Below are 15278 nucleotides of genomic sequence, written 5' to 3' on the forward strand. Positions count from 1 at the left end.
CAGACAATCGCACAAAAAAATACCGCAACAAAGAATAACTCTTACCAGTAGCCAAGCTATCCATGTCAAAGTCATTTCTGATGCAAAGTACTGAGCCTTTCCAACTGAAAGGTTTGGATAAAATTAACAGATTGCTCTTTCTACATCTTTCGGTTAGGGATGAGTTTGGCTAAGAGTTTTATCTGCTCAGGCAAACAAGCCATACTGACAAATACCACAGCAACAGTGACTACCTCTTCGCAGTAGCATTTCTGAACATAGATAGTTTCAGATAAACTAACGGATCGCTCTTTCTACATGTTTCGGTTGTGATAGGGCAAGGTTTTTACCTGCTCAGGCAGACAATCCCACACAGAATACTTCAGCAAGAGACTAACTCTTCGCAGTAGCCAAACTAACTATGGCAATGGCATTACCGATGCAAAGTACCAAACTTCTTAAAGTGAAAGTTTTGGTTAAAATTAATAGATGGCTCATTCTACATGTTTCGCTTAGTTGGAAGGGTTTTATCAGCTCAGCCAAACAATCACACAGAGAATACCACAGCAACAAAGTCCAACTCTTCGCAGTAGCCAAGCTAACCACAGCAATGGCATTTCTGATGGAAAGTACCAAGCTTCTCGGAGTGAAAGTTTTAGATAACATTAATGGACGGCTCTTTCTACATGTTTCACTTATGGTAAGGGTTTTATCTGTTCAGGCGGACAATCCCGCAGAAATACAACAGCAACAAAGACTGTGTACCTAAGCAGATAAAACCCTTATACTAAACCTATCCCAACCCTTACAAAAATATGTAGAAAGAGCCAGCCGCTAATTATATCCGGACCACAAGCTCCGAAACACTCCGTATCTTCCACCAGAAATACCATTGCCGTGGTTAGCTTGGCTCCTGCTAACAATTTATCCCACAAATAATACCATAGCAAAAGAGACTGTCTTGGCGGTTGCCAAGCTAATCACTGCAGTGGCATTTCCGATGGTAAGTACAGAGCTTCTCGGTATGCAAAATTTGGATAAAGTTAACGGACGGCTCTTTCAACACGTTTGGGTTGGGGTTTGTATTAGAGTAGAGGTTTTACCTGCTCAGGCAGCAACTCCCACAGAAAACCCCACAGCAAGAGACCAACTCTTCGCGGTAGCCAAGCTCCGGTTTTTCCACACTGAACATACTAGGTTAACTTTATGGTTAGGGTTGAATGCCAGAGCCAACACATGTCAACTGAGCACCTCCGCCAATGCCCATGTGCTGGATTAGAAATACCCCCAGGATTAGGGTTAGGGATATGGATAGAGTTTGATTGGTTAAGTCTAGGGGCAATTTGGGTGTTTATTCGTTACAACTGATCTCCCAGTCTTATATCTTGATTATTTTATCCCGTTTTAAACTTGAAAAGTTGTTGGTGGGGTTTGGAACAATACAAGTGTTTTTTGTGTTTTTTCAAATTGAACTTTTCTGCAATTGCAATTTAATGTTTTAAAAGTTAAGAGTAAGGTTTAGGGTTAGATCAAATTGATCAATTTCTGCACTTTTTTCCTTTTTACCACTCAGAACATGCCCCTTCTCTTGATGCTCCCATAAAAGGAACATTGAACGTCATCTAAAGCACAGAGCTAGTGATTAAACAACTTCTCTGTACCTGCTTAGCGCTCAGGAAGAAGCACCCCAGCTCATCATCATGGGTGGCGGGACTCACTTTAGAAAAACATTTCTCACGATAAAAACTAAAGAACTTATCCCCGAAAGTAGGATTAGGTTTGGCTAAATGTAACGGATGGCTCTCTCTTTCGGTTAGGGTTGGGTCAAGGGCTTCATCTGCTCTGGCACACAATCCTACAAAGAATACCACAGCAAGACACCAACCTCATCGCAGCAGCCAAGATAACCACGGCAATGGTATTTCTGATGGAAAGTACTGAGCTTTTCAAAGTAAAAGTTTTGCATAAAATGAACGGAGAGCGCTTTCTACATGTTTCACTTGAAGTAAGGTTTGGGTTAGGACTTATCTGCTCAGTCACACAATCCCACAAAAAAAATACAACAGAATAATTCTTAGCAGTAGCCAGGCTATCTATGGCAAAGTCATTTCTGAAAGAAAGAACCAAGCTTCTTAGAGTGAAAGTTTTGGATAAAATTAATGGAGTACTCTTTCTATATCTTTCGGTTAGGGATGAGTTAGGCTAAGATTTTTATCTGCTCGGGCAAACAATCCAACACACAATACCACAGCAACAGCGGCTAACTCTTCGCAGTAGCAAAGCTCACCATGGCAATGACATTTCTGATGGAACGTACCAAGCTTCTCGGAGTGACAGTTTTTCGATCTTATTAACGTATGCACTTTCTACAATGTTTCGGTTTGGTTGGCGCAAGGGATTTACCTGCTCAGGCAGACAATCCCACAGCAACAGAGAATTACTTCATCGTAGACAAGCTAACCACAGCAATGGCACTGCTCTTCTCAAGTACCGAGCTGCTGAGTGATACTTTCTGGGCAAAAAATTGACAGAGGCCGTTTCCACATGTTTCACTTAGGGTAAGGGTTTCATCAGCTGAGGCAGACAATCGCACAGAGACTACCACAGCAACAAAGACTAACTCTTCGCAGTAGCCAAGCTCATTATGGCAATGGCATTTCTGATGAAAAGTACCAAGCTTCTCGGAGTGAAAGTTTTGGATAACATTGCTGAACAGCTCTTTCTCCATATTTCGCTTAGTTGTAAGGGTTTTATCAGCTCAGTCAGACAATCCCACAAACAAAATACCACAACAGCGAATAATTCTTAGCAATAGCCAGGCTATCAATGGCAAAGTCATTTCTGAAAGAAAGAACCGAGCTACTTGGAGTGAAAGTTTTGGATAAAATTAATGGAGGGCTCTTTCTACATTTTTCGATTAGGGATGAGTTAGGCTAAGATTTTAATCTGCTCAGGCAAACAATACCACAGCAATAGAACATGGAGTGATAGGGTTAGGTAGTCGCATTGCTGAACGGCTCTTTCTACATATTTCGCTTAGTGTAAGGGTTTTATCAGCTCAGTCAGACAATCCCACAAAAAAATACAACAACAAAGAATAATTCTTAGCAGTAGCCAGGCTATCTATGGCAAAGTCATTTCCGAAAGAAAGTACCAAGCTTCTCGGAGTGAAATCTGGATAAAATTACTGGACCGCTCTTTCTACATGTTTCGCTAAGCGAAAGGGTTTTATCAGCTCAGACAAACAATCGCACAGAGAACACCACAGCAACAGAGAATGACTCTTCGTAGTAGCCAAGCTAACTGCAGCAATGGCATTCCTGATGGAAAGTGCCAAGCTTCACGAAGTGAAAGTTTTGTATAACATTAATGGACGGCACTTTCTACATGTTTCACTTACGGTAAGGGTTTTATCTGTTCAGGCGGACAAACCCACAGAAATACAACAACAACCGAGACTAACTATTCGTGGTAGCCAAGCTAACCAGGGCAATGGCATTTCTGATGGAAAGTACCAAGCTTTTTGGAGGGAAAGATTTGGGTAATATTAATGCCCGGCTTTTTTTTTTTTAACATATTTCGCTTAGTCTAAGGGTTTTATCCGTTTAGGCGGACAATCCCTCAGAAATACAACAGCAACAGAGACCAACTCTTCGTGGTAGCCAAGCTAACCACGGCAATGGAATTTCTGAAGCAAAGAATCGAGCTTCTTGGAGTGAATGTTTTGGATAAAATTAACAGACGGCTCTTTCTACATGTTTTGGTTGGGTTAGGGTAAGTGTGTTACCTGTTTAAGCAGACAATCGCAGAAATACAACAGCAACAGGGACTAACTCTTCATTGTAGCCAAGCTAACTACGAAAATGGAATTTCTGATGGAAAGTACCAAGCTACTCGTAATAAAAGTTTTGGATAAAATCGCTGGACGGCTTTTTCTATATATTTCACTTAGTTGTAAGGGCATTATCTGCTCAGGCAGACAATCTCACAGAGAATACCACAGCAACAGAGACTAACTCTTCGCAGTAGCGAAGCTAACAACGGCAATGGCATTTCTGAAGTTAAGAACCGAGCTTCTCGGACTGAAAATGTTGGATGAAATTAACGGAGTGCTTTCTAAATGTTTCACTTAGAGTAAGGGTTTTATCTGTTTAGGCGGACAATCCCTCAGAAATACAACAGCGACTAACTCTTTGTGGTAGCCAAGGTAACCACGGCAATGTCATTTTTGAAGGAAAAACCGAGCATCTTGGAGTGAAAGTTTGACAAAATTAACGGATGGCTCTTCTTACATGTTTTCGTTGGGTTAGGGTAAGTGTGTTACCTGTTTAAGCAGATAATCGCACAGAGAATACCATAGCAACAGAGACTATTCATTGTAACCAAGCGAACCACGGCAATGGCATTTATGATGTAAAGTAGAGGTACTCGTAAAAATTTTGAATAAAATTACCGAACGGCTCTTTCAACATATTTCACTTAGTATAAGGGGTTTATCAGCTCAGGCAGTCAATCGCACAGAGAATACCAGAGCAACGTAGACTAACTCTTTGCAGTAGCCAAGCTAACCACGGCAATTGCATTTCTGATGGCAAGTACCAAGCTTCTTGGAGTGAAAGTTTTGGATAAAACTAATGGACGGCTCTTTCTACATGTTTCACTTATGGTAAGAGTTTTATCAGCTCAGGCAGACAATCGCACAGAGAATATCACAGCAATAGAGACTAACTCTTCGCAGTAGCCAAGCTAACCACGCCAATTGCATTCCTGAGGGAAAGAACCAAGCTTCTCGTAGTAAAAGTTTTGGATAAAAAAATCAACGGATGGTCCTTGCTACATGTTTTGGTTGACGTAGTGTTTGAGTTTAGGGTCAAGTTTTTCTGCTCAGGCAGACAGTGCCCATGTGCTGGCTTAGCAATACCCCAATATGAGAGTTATGGAGATTGATGGGTTCAATTTGGATGTTTTTTCTTCTTTACAACTGATCTGCCACTGTCCTGTATCTTCATTAGTTTATCCCGTGTTAAACTTGAAAAATTGCTGGTGAGGTTTGGAGCATTATAAACGATTTTTTTAAAAAAAAATTTAGTTCTTTGCTATGGCAGTTTGTTTTTAGAGTTATGTTTCAATAAAATTGATAGATTTCTCCATTTTACCAATCAGAGGATGCATCTTGACTCAAAAGCACAACTTGGGATTATCCACCGTTTATTCTGTTTTAAACTTGAAAAGTTGTTGGTGGGGTTTGGAGCATTATAAGTGATTCTTTTTTTTTTGGTTGAAGTTCACTGCTATTGCAGTTTAATGTTTTTAGGGTTACGTTTAAAATAAAAGTAATTGATGGCTTTCTCAATTTTTTTCTTTTACCACTCAGAGCACGCTCTTTGCCTCAAAAGCACAGAGCTTGTAATCAAATGACTTCTCTGTACCTGCTTCATGCTCAGGCAGAAGCACCGCAGCTCATCATCGTGGGTGGCGGACTCGCACTTAAAAAAATTTTCAAACCAAGAACGACAGAAATGACCGCTGAAAGTGTAGTCTTCTGAATCTTTTGGTTAGGATTAGGTTTGCATAATTTGACGGAAATGGCATTTCTGATGGAAAGTACCGAGCTTCTCAAAATGAAAGTTTTGGATAAAATTAATGGCTGTCTCTTTCTACATCTTTTGGCCAGGGTTGGCGTGGGGTTAGCGAGGGTTTTTCCTACTCAAAAGTAGTTCCACAGACAATACCACAGCAACAGGCAGTCTGCCTGAGCAGATAAAACTCTTATACTAAACCTATCCCAACCCTTACAGAAAGCCATCCGTTAATTATATCCAAACCTTAAGCTCCGTGACAGTATTTTCCGTCAAATACCATTGCCGTGGTTAGCTTGACTTCTGCTAAGAATTAATCCCACAAAGAACACCATAGCAACAGAGACTGTCTTGGCAGTTGCCAAGCTAACCATTGCAATGGCATTTCTGATGGAAAGTACAGAGCTTCGGATAAAAATCAACATATGGCTCTTTCAACACGTAAGGGTAGGGTTTGTGTTAAGGTAAAGTTTTTACCTGCTCAGGCAAAAAATCCCACAGCAACAGAGATTAACTCTTCATGTTAGCCACGCCAACCATGGCAATGGCATTTTTGACGGGAAATACTAGGCTTCTCCGAGTGAAAGGTAAGGGTTAGAATTGAATGCCAGAGCCAACACATGTCAACCAGGCGCCTCAACAATGCCAAAATACTGGCTTACAGATACACCCGGGTTTAGGGTTACGAATTTGGAGAGAGTTTGATGGATTGGGTATAGGATCTGTTTGGAGGTTGTTTATTCTTTACACTTGATCCCCCATTGTCTTCCCTCTTGATTAGTTTACCCCGTTTTAAACTTGAAAAGTTGTTGGTGGGGTTTGCAGCAATACAAGTGGGTTTCTTTTATTGAATTGCACTTCTACAATTGTCATGTTTTTAGGGTTTGGACTAAGTTTGAGGGGTAGGTTTAAATAAAATTGATGAATTTCTACATTTTTGCACCTCCTTTTTACCACACAGAACATGCTCCTTCCTCTTGATAACTCCATAAAAGCAACACTGAACGGTCACCAAAAGCACAGAGTGAGTGATTAAACCACTTCTCTGTACCTGCTTCGCGGTCAGGGAGAAGCACCCCAGGCTCATCATGGTGGGTGGCGGGACTCACACTTTAGAAAAACATTTCTCAAGATAAAAACTAAAGAAATTCTCTGAAATTAGTATTAGGTTTTGATAAACTCAACGGATTGCTCTATATCTTTTGGTTACGGTTGGGGTAAGAGTTTTATCTGCTCTGGCAGACAATACCACAGCAATAGAGACCAACTCGTCGCAGTAGCCAAGCTAACCACGACAATGGTATTTCTGATGGAAAGTAGAGAGCTTCTCAGAGTAAAGGCTTTGCATAAAATTAACGGACAGCGCTTTCTACAAGTTTCGCTTGAGGTAGGATTTGGGTTAGGTTAAGGGTTTTATCTGCTCAGCCACACAATCCCAAAGAAAACACCACAGTAACAGAGACCAACTCTTCATAGTAGCCAAACTAACCACAACAAAGTCGTTTCTGATGGAAAGTACCGAGCTTCTCGGAGTGATAGTTCCGGATGAAATTAACAGACGACTCTTTCTACATGTTTCACCCAAGGGTTTTATCTGCTCAGCCAGATAATCCCAAAGAAATACCACAGCAACAGACAGTCTTGGTGGTAGCCAAGCCAACCTTGGCAATGGCATTTCTGATGGAGTAGCAAGCTTCTCGCAGCGATAGTTTTGGCTAAAATAAACGGATGGCTCTTTCTACATGTTTCGGTTGGTTTAAGTGTTTTACCCGCTCAGGCAGACAATCCCACACAAAATAGCACAGCAACAGAGACTAACACTTCACGGTAGCCAAGCTAAACAGCAATGAAAATTCTGAAATAAAGTACCTACTTTCTCGTACTCGAAATTTTGGATCAAACTAACTGACTTTCGTCATGTTTTGGTTGAGGTAGGGTTTTATCTGCTCAGGAAAACAATCTCACAGCAACAGAGACTAACCCTTCGCAGTAGCAAAGCTCACCACGGCAATGGCATTTCTGATGGAAAGTACCCAGCTTCTCGCAGTGACAGTTTTGGAACTTATTGACGTATGCTCTTTCTACAATGTTTCATTTTGGTTAGCCTAAGTGTTTTACCTGCTCAGGCAGACAATCCCACAGCAACAGAGACTAACTTCGTCGTAGACAAGCTAAACAGCAATGGCACTGCTCTTCTCAAGTACCGACTTTCTGGGTGACAGTTTCGGAAAAAAAAATTTCACGGAGGCTGTTTCTACATGTTTCACTTAGAGTAAGGGTTTTATCAGCTCAGGCAGACAATGGCACAGAGAATACCACAGCAACAGAGACTAACTCTTCGTAGTAGCCAAGCTAACTACAGCAATGGCATTACTGATGGAAATTACCAAGCTTCTCGGAGTGAAAGTTTTGTATAACCTTAATGGACGGCTCTTTCTAAATGTTTCATTTATAGTAAGCATTTTATCTGTTCAGGCGGACAATCCCGCAGATATTACAATAGCAACAGAGACCAACTCTTCGTGGTAGCCAAGCTAACCACGGCAATGGCATTTTTGATGGAAAGTACCAAACTTCTCGGAGTAAAAGTTTTGGATAAAATTAATGGACGCCTCTTTCTACATGTTTCGCTTAGTTGTAAGGGTTTTATCTGTTCAGGCGGACAATCCCGCAGAAATACAACAGCAAGAGACTGTCTGCCTAAGCCGATAAAACCCTTATACTAAACCTAACCCTTACAAAAATATGTAGAAAGAGCCAGCCGCTAATTATATCCGAACCACAAGCTCCGAAACACTCAGTATCTTCCACCAGAAATACCATTGCCGTGGTTAGCTTGGCTCCTGCTAAGAATTAATCCCACAAATAATACCATAGCAACAGAGACTGTCTTGGAGGTTGCCAAGCTAACAATAGCATTTCTGATGGGAAGTAGAGCTTCTCGGTATGCAAGATTTGGATAAAATTAACAGGTGGCTCTTTCAACACGTTTGGGTTGGGTTAGGGTTTGTATTAGGGTAAAGGTTTTATCTGCTCAGGCAGCAAATCCCACAGTAAACCCCACAGCAACAGAGAACAACTCTTCGCGGTAGCCAAGCTAACCACAGCAACGGCATTTCAGATTGAAAATACTCGGTTAACTTTATGGTTAGGGTTGAATGCCAGAGCCAACACATGTCAACTGAGCACCACCGCCAATGCCCAAGTGCTGGACTAGAAATACCCCCAGAATTAGGGTTAGGGATATGGATAGAGTTTGATTGGTTAAGTCTAAGGGCAATTTGGGTGTTTATTCGTTACAACTGATCTCCCATCGTCTTATATCTTGATTACTTTTTCCTGTTTTAAACTTGAAAAGTTGTTGGTGGGGTTTGGAACAATACAAGTGTTTTTTGTTTGTCTTTTTTTTCAAATTGAACTTTTCTGCAATTGCAATTTAATTTTTTAAGAGTTAAGACTAAGGTTTAGATCAAATTGATGAATTTCTGCACTTTTTTTCCTTTTTACCACTCAGAACATGCCCCTTCTCTTGATGCTCCCATGAAAGGAACATTGAACGTCATCTAAAGCACAGAGCTTGTGATTAAACCACTTCTGTGTACCCGCTTAGCGCTCAGGAAGAAGCACGCCAGCTCAACATCGTGGGTGGCGGGACTCACTTTAGAAAAACATTTCTCACGATAAAACTAAAGAACTTATCCCCGAAAGTAGGATTAGGTTTGGCTAAACGTAACGGATGGCTCTATATCTTTCGGTTAGGGCAAGGCTTTCATCTGCTCTGGCACACAATCCTACAGAGAATACCACAGCAAGACACCAACTCGTCGCAGTAGCCAAGCTAACCACGGCAATGGTATTTCTAATGGAAAGTACTGAGCTTTTCAGAGTACAAGTTTTGCATAAAATTAACGGAGAGAGCTTTCTACATGTTTCACTTGAGATAAGGTTAGGGCTTATCTGCTCAGTCAGACAATCCCACAAAAAAATAACACAACAGAGAATAACTTAGCAGTAGCCAAGCTATCCATGACAAAGTCATTTCTGATGGAAAATACTGAGCTTTTCCAACTGAAAGGTTTGGATAAAATTAAGATTGCTCTTTCTACATCTTTCGCTTAGGGATGAGTTAGGCTAAGTGTGTTGTCTGCTCAGGCTAACAATACAACATCAACAGGGACTACCTCTTCGCAGTAGCATTTCTGAACATGAGTGATAGTTTCAGATAAAATTAACGGATTGCTCTTTCTAGATGTTTCGGTTGAGATAGGGTTAGGCTTTTACCTGCTAAGGCAGAAAATCTTAGAGAATACCAATGCAACAGAGAATAACTTCGATAGACAAGCTAACCACGATAATGGCATTTCAGATGGAATGTACCGAGCTGCTCGGAATAAAATCTTTGGATAAAATTAAGGGTTGGGTCGTTCCACATCTTTTGGTTAGAGTAGAGTTACGGTAAGGGTTTTACCTGCTCAGGCAGCAAATCCCACAGTAAACCCCACAGCAACAGAGACCAACTCTTCATAGTAGCCAAACTAACCACAGCAAAGTCATTTCTTTTTCTTTTTTTTTTTTTTAAATAAACTTCATTTTCCAATTTTCAAGTTTTTTTGGAACAGGTATACAAAGCACACGAACAACAACAAAAATAAACATGCAGTAATCCCCCCTCCCCCCCAAGGCTCAAAAAAAAAAGGACTACGCAGGGATTTCTTATTCCAATTCCACATAACCATATCTTTGAAGAAAATATAAAGTTGTACACATATCTATAAGTATTTTCGTTACAACCAGGTAAATAAAAAGTACATTCAATAAAAGGGAAACCCTTCAATAAAGTCTATGAAAGGACTCCAGGTCAAAGTAAAGTTTTTGCGGGTTTTACATATTTTATATCGGAGCTTTTCTAAAAGTAGAAAGGACAGCACCTCCCTCAACCACTGCAAAAATGATGGCGCTTTATTTGACTTCCAGTTAAATAGGATAAGTCTGCGTGCTAGTAATGAGGCAAATGCTAGAGCATTTGCCTGCAAAGTTGTGACCTTACAGTTAGGGGGTGGTATGCCAAAGACGGCTGTGTGAAAATCGGGGTTTATGGTCTGTTTACAGATATGTGAGAATACATTAAATATCTGTCCCCAATAACTGTTGAGGGAGGGGCATGCCCAGAACATGTGTCCCACCGAGGCTGGACTATGACTGCACCTCGGACAGCTAGGGTCTGTGGTGGGAAAGATTCTGGCAAGCTTGTCCCCCGAGTAGTGAAGACGGTGAAGCACCTTAAACTGAATTAACCAATGTCGTATACACAATGAAGACGTATGAATACGAGTTAAGCTGTCCCGCCATGCCTCTTCAGAAAGCTCTACACCCAAATCTCTCTCCCATGCAGTTTTTGTTTTGTCCCAGGATATCTGTTTCAATCCCTGTATCAGTGTGTAAATTATAGAGACCCGTTTTTTCCCCAAAGGGATCCTTCTCTAGAATAACATCTAATTGGCTCCTGTTTGGCAGATACGGAAATGAGGGAAACACTTCCTTGGCAAAACTACGGATTTGAAGGTATCTAAAAAAATGGGATCTGGGTATGTAATGGTCTTTGGTAAGTGTTTCAAATGAGGCGAATGTTCCATCTTTAAATAGATCACAGAAAAACACCTGTCCATTTCTATGCCAAAGTTGAAATGTGTTATCTAACACAGATGGCAAGAAGAATTGATTATTTGCTACTGGAAAAAGACCGCTAGCATGCTTTAATCCAAAATGCCTCCTAAACTGGAGCCATATCCTAAGTGAGGCTTTAACCACTGGGTTTGTTATTTGTATGTTACGATTATGTGGTAGTGGAGAGGTGAGTATCGGTAAAGGATTGGATAAGAGTTCCATGTGAACCCAATCTGTACCCTGTTGAGTCTCATATGTAAATGCCCAATGTAAAAGTTTTACAATGTTCGCAGCCCAGTAGTAACAAATAAAGTTAGGCAAACCTAATCCCCCTGTCTCCTTAGGGACCTCCAAGTATATTTTCTTCATCCTGGGGTTTGAATTGTTCCAGATGAATGATGAAATTAATCTATCTAATTGTTGAAAAGTTGTCTTAGGTATGAATATGGGAATCATTTGAAAGATAGAGAAATCTGGGTAAGACTGTCATTTTAACTATATTAATGCGGCCCGCTAATGAAATTGGTAGCGTTGACCACTTTTTAAAATCTTTTGTTTGTTCTATTAGTGTTTTAAAGTTATGGTTATATAACCTCCCCATTGTATGAGTGACTGATTCCTAAATATGTAAATACATTATGTTCAAGTTTGAATGGAAAGCTAGAGTAGTCTATCAGTGTGGTTAATCGGAAAAAGCAAGCTCTTTGAATAATTTATCTTATAACCTGACAGGCGACCAAAGTTATCCAGGGTAAGTAATAGTCTTGATATAGATTCTATTGGGTTGGATATATATAACAGGTCATCTGCATAAAGTGATACCTTATGCAATTTACCACCTCTTGAGATACCTTTAATGCCATCCTCTGCCCTAAGAGCTATAGCGAGTGGCTCAATTGCCAAATCGAACAAGTAAGGAGAGAGGCTGCAGCCCTGTCTGCAGCCCCTATGGAGTGAAAAATAATCAGAAATAATATTATTCGTCCGCACTGCGGCTGTCGGTGAGCAATACAATATTTTAACCCATGCTAGGAATGTGAAACCAAAGCCAAACCTTTCTAGAACAGCAAATAGATATTGCCATTCGATGCGGTCAAATGCCTTCTCAGCATCTAAAGAAATCTCTACTTCTGTCTGTTCTACGGAATGTGGTGTGTATAGTACATTAAATAGGCGGCGCATGTTATAGAACGACTGCCTGCCTGGTATAAAACCAGTTTGATCAGGGTTAACAACCGTTGGGACAACAGTTTCAATACGGGTGGCCAAGATTTTTTGTAAGGATTTTGTAGTCGCAATTCAACAAGCTTATAGGACGGTAGGAGCCACACATTAGGGGATCTTTTTCTAAGTAACACTGATATGATTGCCTGCATCATAGTTTGGGGCAATTTCTGTTGGTTAAACATTTCCTGATACATCAGGTTAAGTATTGGTGCCAGCTTGGTAGCAAATTCTTTATACATTTCAATTGTGAAACCATCCGGACCTGGTGCTTTGTTGCTCTGCATGGATTTAATTGCTTGTATCACTTCCTCTGTTGATATCTCTCTGTCTATCTGTGCTCTGTCTTCAAGGGCAATTTTTGGTGTAGTCAGACCGTCTAAAAAAGTTGAAATATGCAACAAGTCGCTGGGCAGTTTTGAACTATAAAGGGTAATATAAAATTGTTTAAACTGGTTATTGATGGTGTCAGGGTCGGCAGTCTTGACCCCAGCTGCTGTGCAAATTTCAGAAATAGTGTTAGCGGCTATGGACTGTCTAACCTGATGGGCTAATAGTTTTCCAGCTTTCTCTCCATACTCATAAAATGTCTGTTTTGATTTAAAGAATAATTGTTCTGTTTGTTTAATGGAGAGATTGTCGAATTCTGTTTTTAATAATTTTTTCTTATAAAGTTCAGGTGTTGGGGAATCGGCATATGAACGGTCCACTTCCGCTATACTATGGGACAGTTCTGTTAGACGTTGTTTATGTTTCTCTCTCTCTCATGTGCTGTGTATGAGATTATTTGGCCTCTAAGGTAGGCTTTGAGAGCCTCCCAAACAATAGTTAGTGGCATATCCAGAGTATGGTTGAATTCCATAAAGATATCTATCTGCTGGGAGAGAAAAATTTTAAAGGAGTCCCTGGACAGTAATAGAGGATCAAATTGCCAGGTGCGTTGGGGTTTAGGGCAGTCTATGAAACCTATATCTAGATGTACAGGACTATGATCCGAAATAATACTATTATATTGGCTCCCCCTAACCATAGGAAGGACCCTACTATCCAGGAGAAAAAAAATCAATCCTTGAGTAAGAATGGTGCACTGGGGAAAAAAAGGAGTATTGTTTAGTAGTTGGGTTGTTTCTTCTCCAGGGATCAAAAAGAGAGTAGGATTCCATAAATGAATGAATAACAGCACCTGCCTTCGAAACTTTACTATTAGGTCTTGGGTTTGATCTGTAATACACAATTAAAATCTCCCCCCAATATTAATCGGTAATTATTTAAGTCTGGGAGGGCTGCTATGAAACTAGAGAAAAAAAGTGGGTCATCCCAGTTTGGTCCATATACATTTGCCAGTGCCACAAGTGTACCATACAGGTTACCCGTCACTATCACATACCTTCCCCTGGGGTCAGAAATAGTCAGTTGTGGAACGAATGGGATACCCTTCCTGATCAAGATGGCCGTGCCCCGCGTTCTGTTCTCATTCCTGGAACAGAAAATTTGTCCTATCCAAGCTTTTTTTAGTTTTGTGTGTTCACTTGACCGAAGGTGGGTTTCCTGTAAGAACATGACATCAGCTCTCAAAGATTTTAAATGTACAAAAACCCTACTACGCTTTACTGGATTGTGAATTCCCTTTATATTCCAGCTCAAAAAACGAAGATAACCTGTATTCTGAGTGTCAAACATTTTTTCTAAAAATGAAAAGAGAAAAGAAAAGAAAAAGTCCCTGCCTACTAGCTACAAAACAAAAACAGAGCCTTGAGAACCCATGCTGATCTACTAATTCCCTAGAGATCGCATCCCCCATTTCTAGTATAACCTGGCAAATAACCATATAGAAACCCTCTAACAAACCCCAACCAGGGCGAACAGTGGTCTTGTTAAGATTATATTAAATCCAAAAAGTATTTATATACCTAAGAACTATATATCAACACCCATATTAAAAAAAAAATTAAAAAATTAAAAAAAAAGAAAAATATATCTACACCCATATAACAGCAGTTATAATACAGTTCCTTTGTAGGTAAGTGACACTGACCTGGGTGTCGCCCTAGCAGTCGTCACCAAAGCACTGTTACGGGTCTCATAATAATTAGCATCCATACACATACATGCACACACACGATAATAAAACAGAAAAATAGCTTTTTTAAATGGGCAGCAGGTATGAGACACTTATTAAATGAAAAATGTAACATTATCTGTGAGTCTCAAATTACAAAAGTTAAAGTAAATAGATAAAGTTAAACCATAACATTACCCTGTTGTCTTGGTGTCTTAGCTAGTTACTTCTGCTAGCTGTTGGCACTTGGCAGCTAATATCAATTAGCCGCCAATACCAGTTAGCCACAAATACACTGCTCAAAAAAATAAAGGGAACACCTAAAAACATAATATGGACCTCGATGAATGAAATATTTCAGCTGAAAATCTTTATTTGACAGAGGAATGTGTTTAGAGCAAAATAACCTAAGAATGATCAATGGAAATCAAAATCATTAGCCCATTAAGGTCTGGATTCAGAATCATACTCAAAATCAAAGTGGAAAATGAGAACATAGGCTGATCCAACTTCTGTGGAAATTCTTCAAGACGATTCAAAATGAGGCTCAGTAGTGTGTGTGGCCTCCACGTGCCTGTATGCTCTCTCTACAACGTCTGGGCATGCTCCTGATGAGACGACGGATGGTCTCCTGGGGGATCTCCTCCCAGACCTGGATCAGGGCATCGGTCAACTCCTGGACAGTCTGTGGTGCGACATCGTGTTGGCGGATGGTACGAGACATGATGTCCCAGAGGTGCTCGATTGGATTCAGGTCTGGGGAACGTGCAGGC

The 15278-nt window shown here is 40.5% G+C and overlaps 3 non-coding genes and 1 pseudogene across 3 annotated transcripts; all 4 read right to left on the reverse strand.

Moving 5' to 3' along the window:
- Positions 1 to 1543: 1543 nt before the first annotated feature.
- LOC130121307 (small nucleolar RNA U3) lies at positions 1544 to 1756 on the reverse strand. The gene has a single exon (XR_008811040.1). It is a non-coding gene; the product is annotated as a small nucleolar RNA U3 (small nucleolar RNA).
- Positions 1757 to 5344: 3588 nt separating this feature from the next.
- LOC130121333 (small nucleolar RNA U3) lies at positions 5345 to 5521 on the reverse strand (annotated as a pseudogene).
- A 989-nt stretch (positions 5522 to 6510) lies between these two features.
- LOC130121311 (small nucleolar RNA U3) lies at positions 6511 to 6729 on the reverse strand. The gene has a single exon (XR_008811044.1). It is a non-coding gene; the product is annotated as a small nucleolar RNA U3 (small nucleolar RNA).
- Positions 6730 to 9063: 2334 nt separating this feature from the next.
- On the reverse strand, positions 9064 to 9275 carry LOC130121314 (small nucleolar RNA U3). Its single transcript, XR_008811045.1, has one exon. It is a non-coding gene; the product is annotated as a small nucleolar RNA U3 (small nucleolar RNA).
- Positions 9276 to 15278: the final 6003 nt, after the last annotated feature.

This window comes from Lampris incognitus, chromosome 11 (genome assembly GCF_029633865.1).
Source record: "Lampris incognitus isolate fLamInc1 chromosome 11, fLamInc1.hap2, whole genome shotgun sequence".
Lineage (NCBI taxonomy): Eukaryota > Metazoa > Chordata > Actinopteri > Lampriformes > Lampridae > Lampris > Lampris incognitus.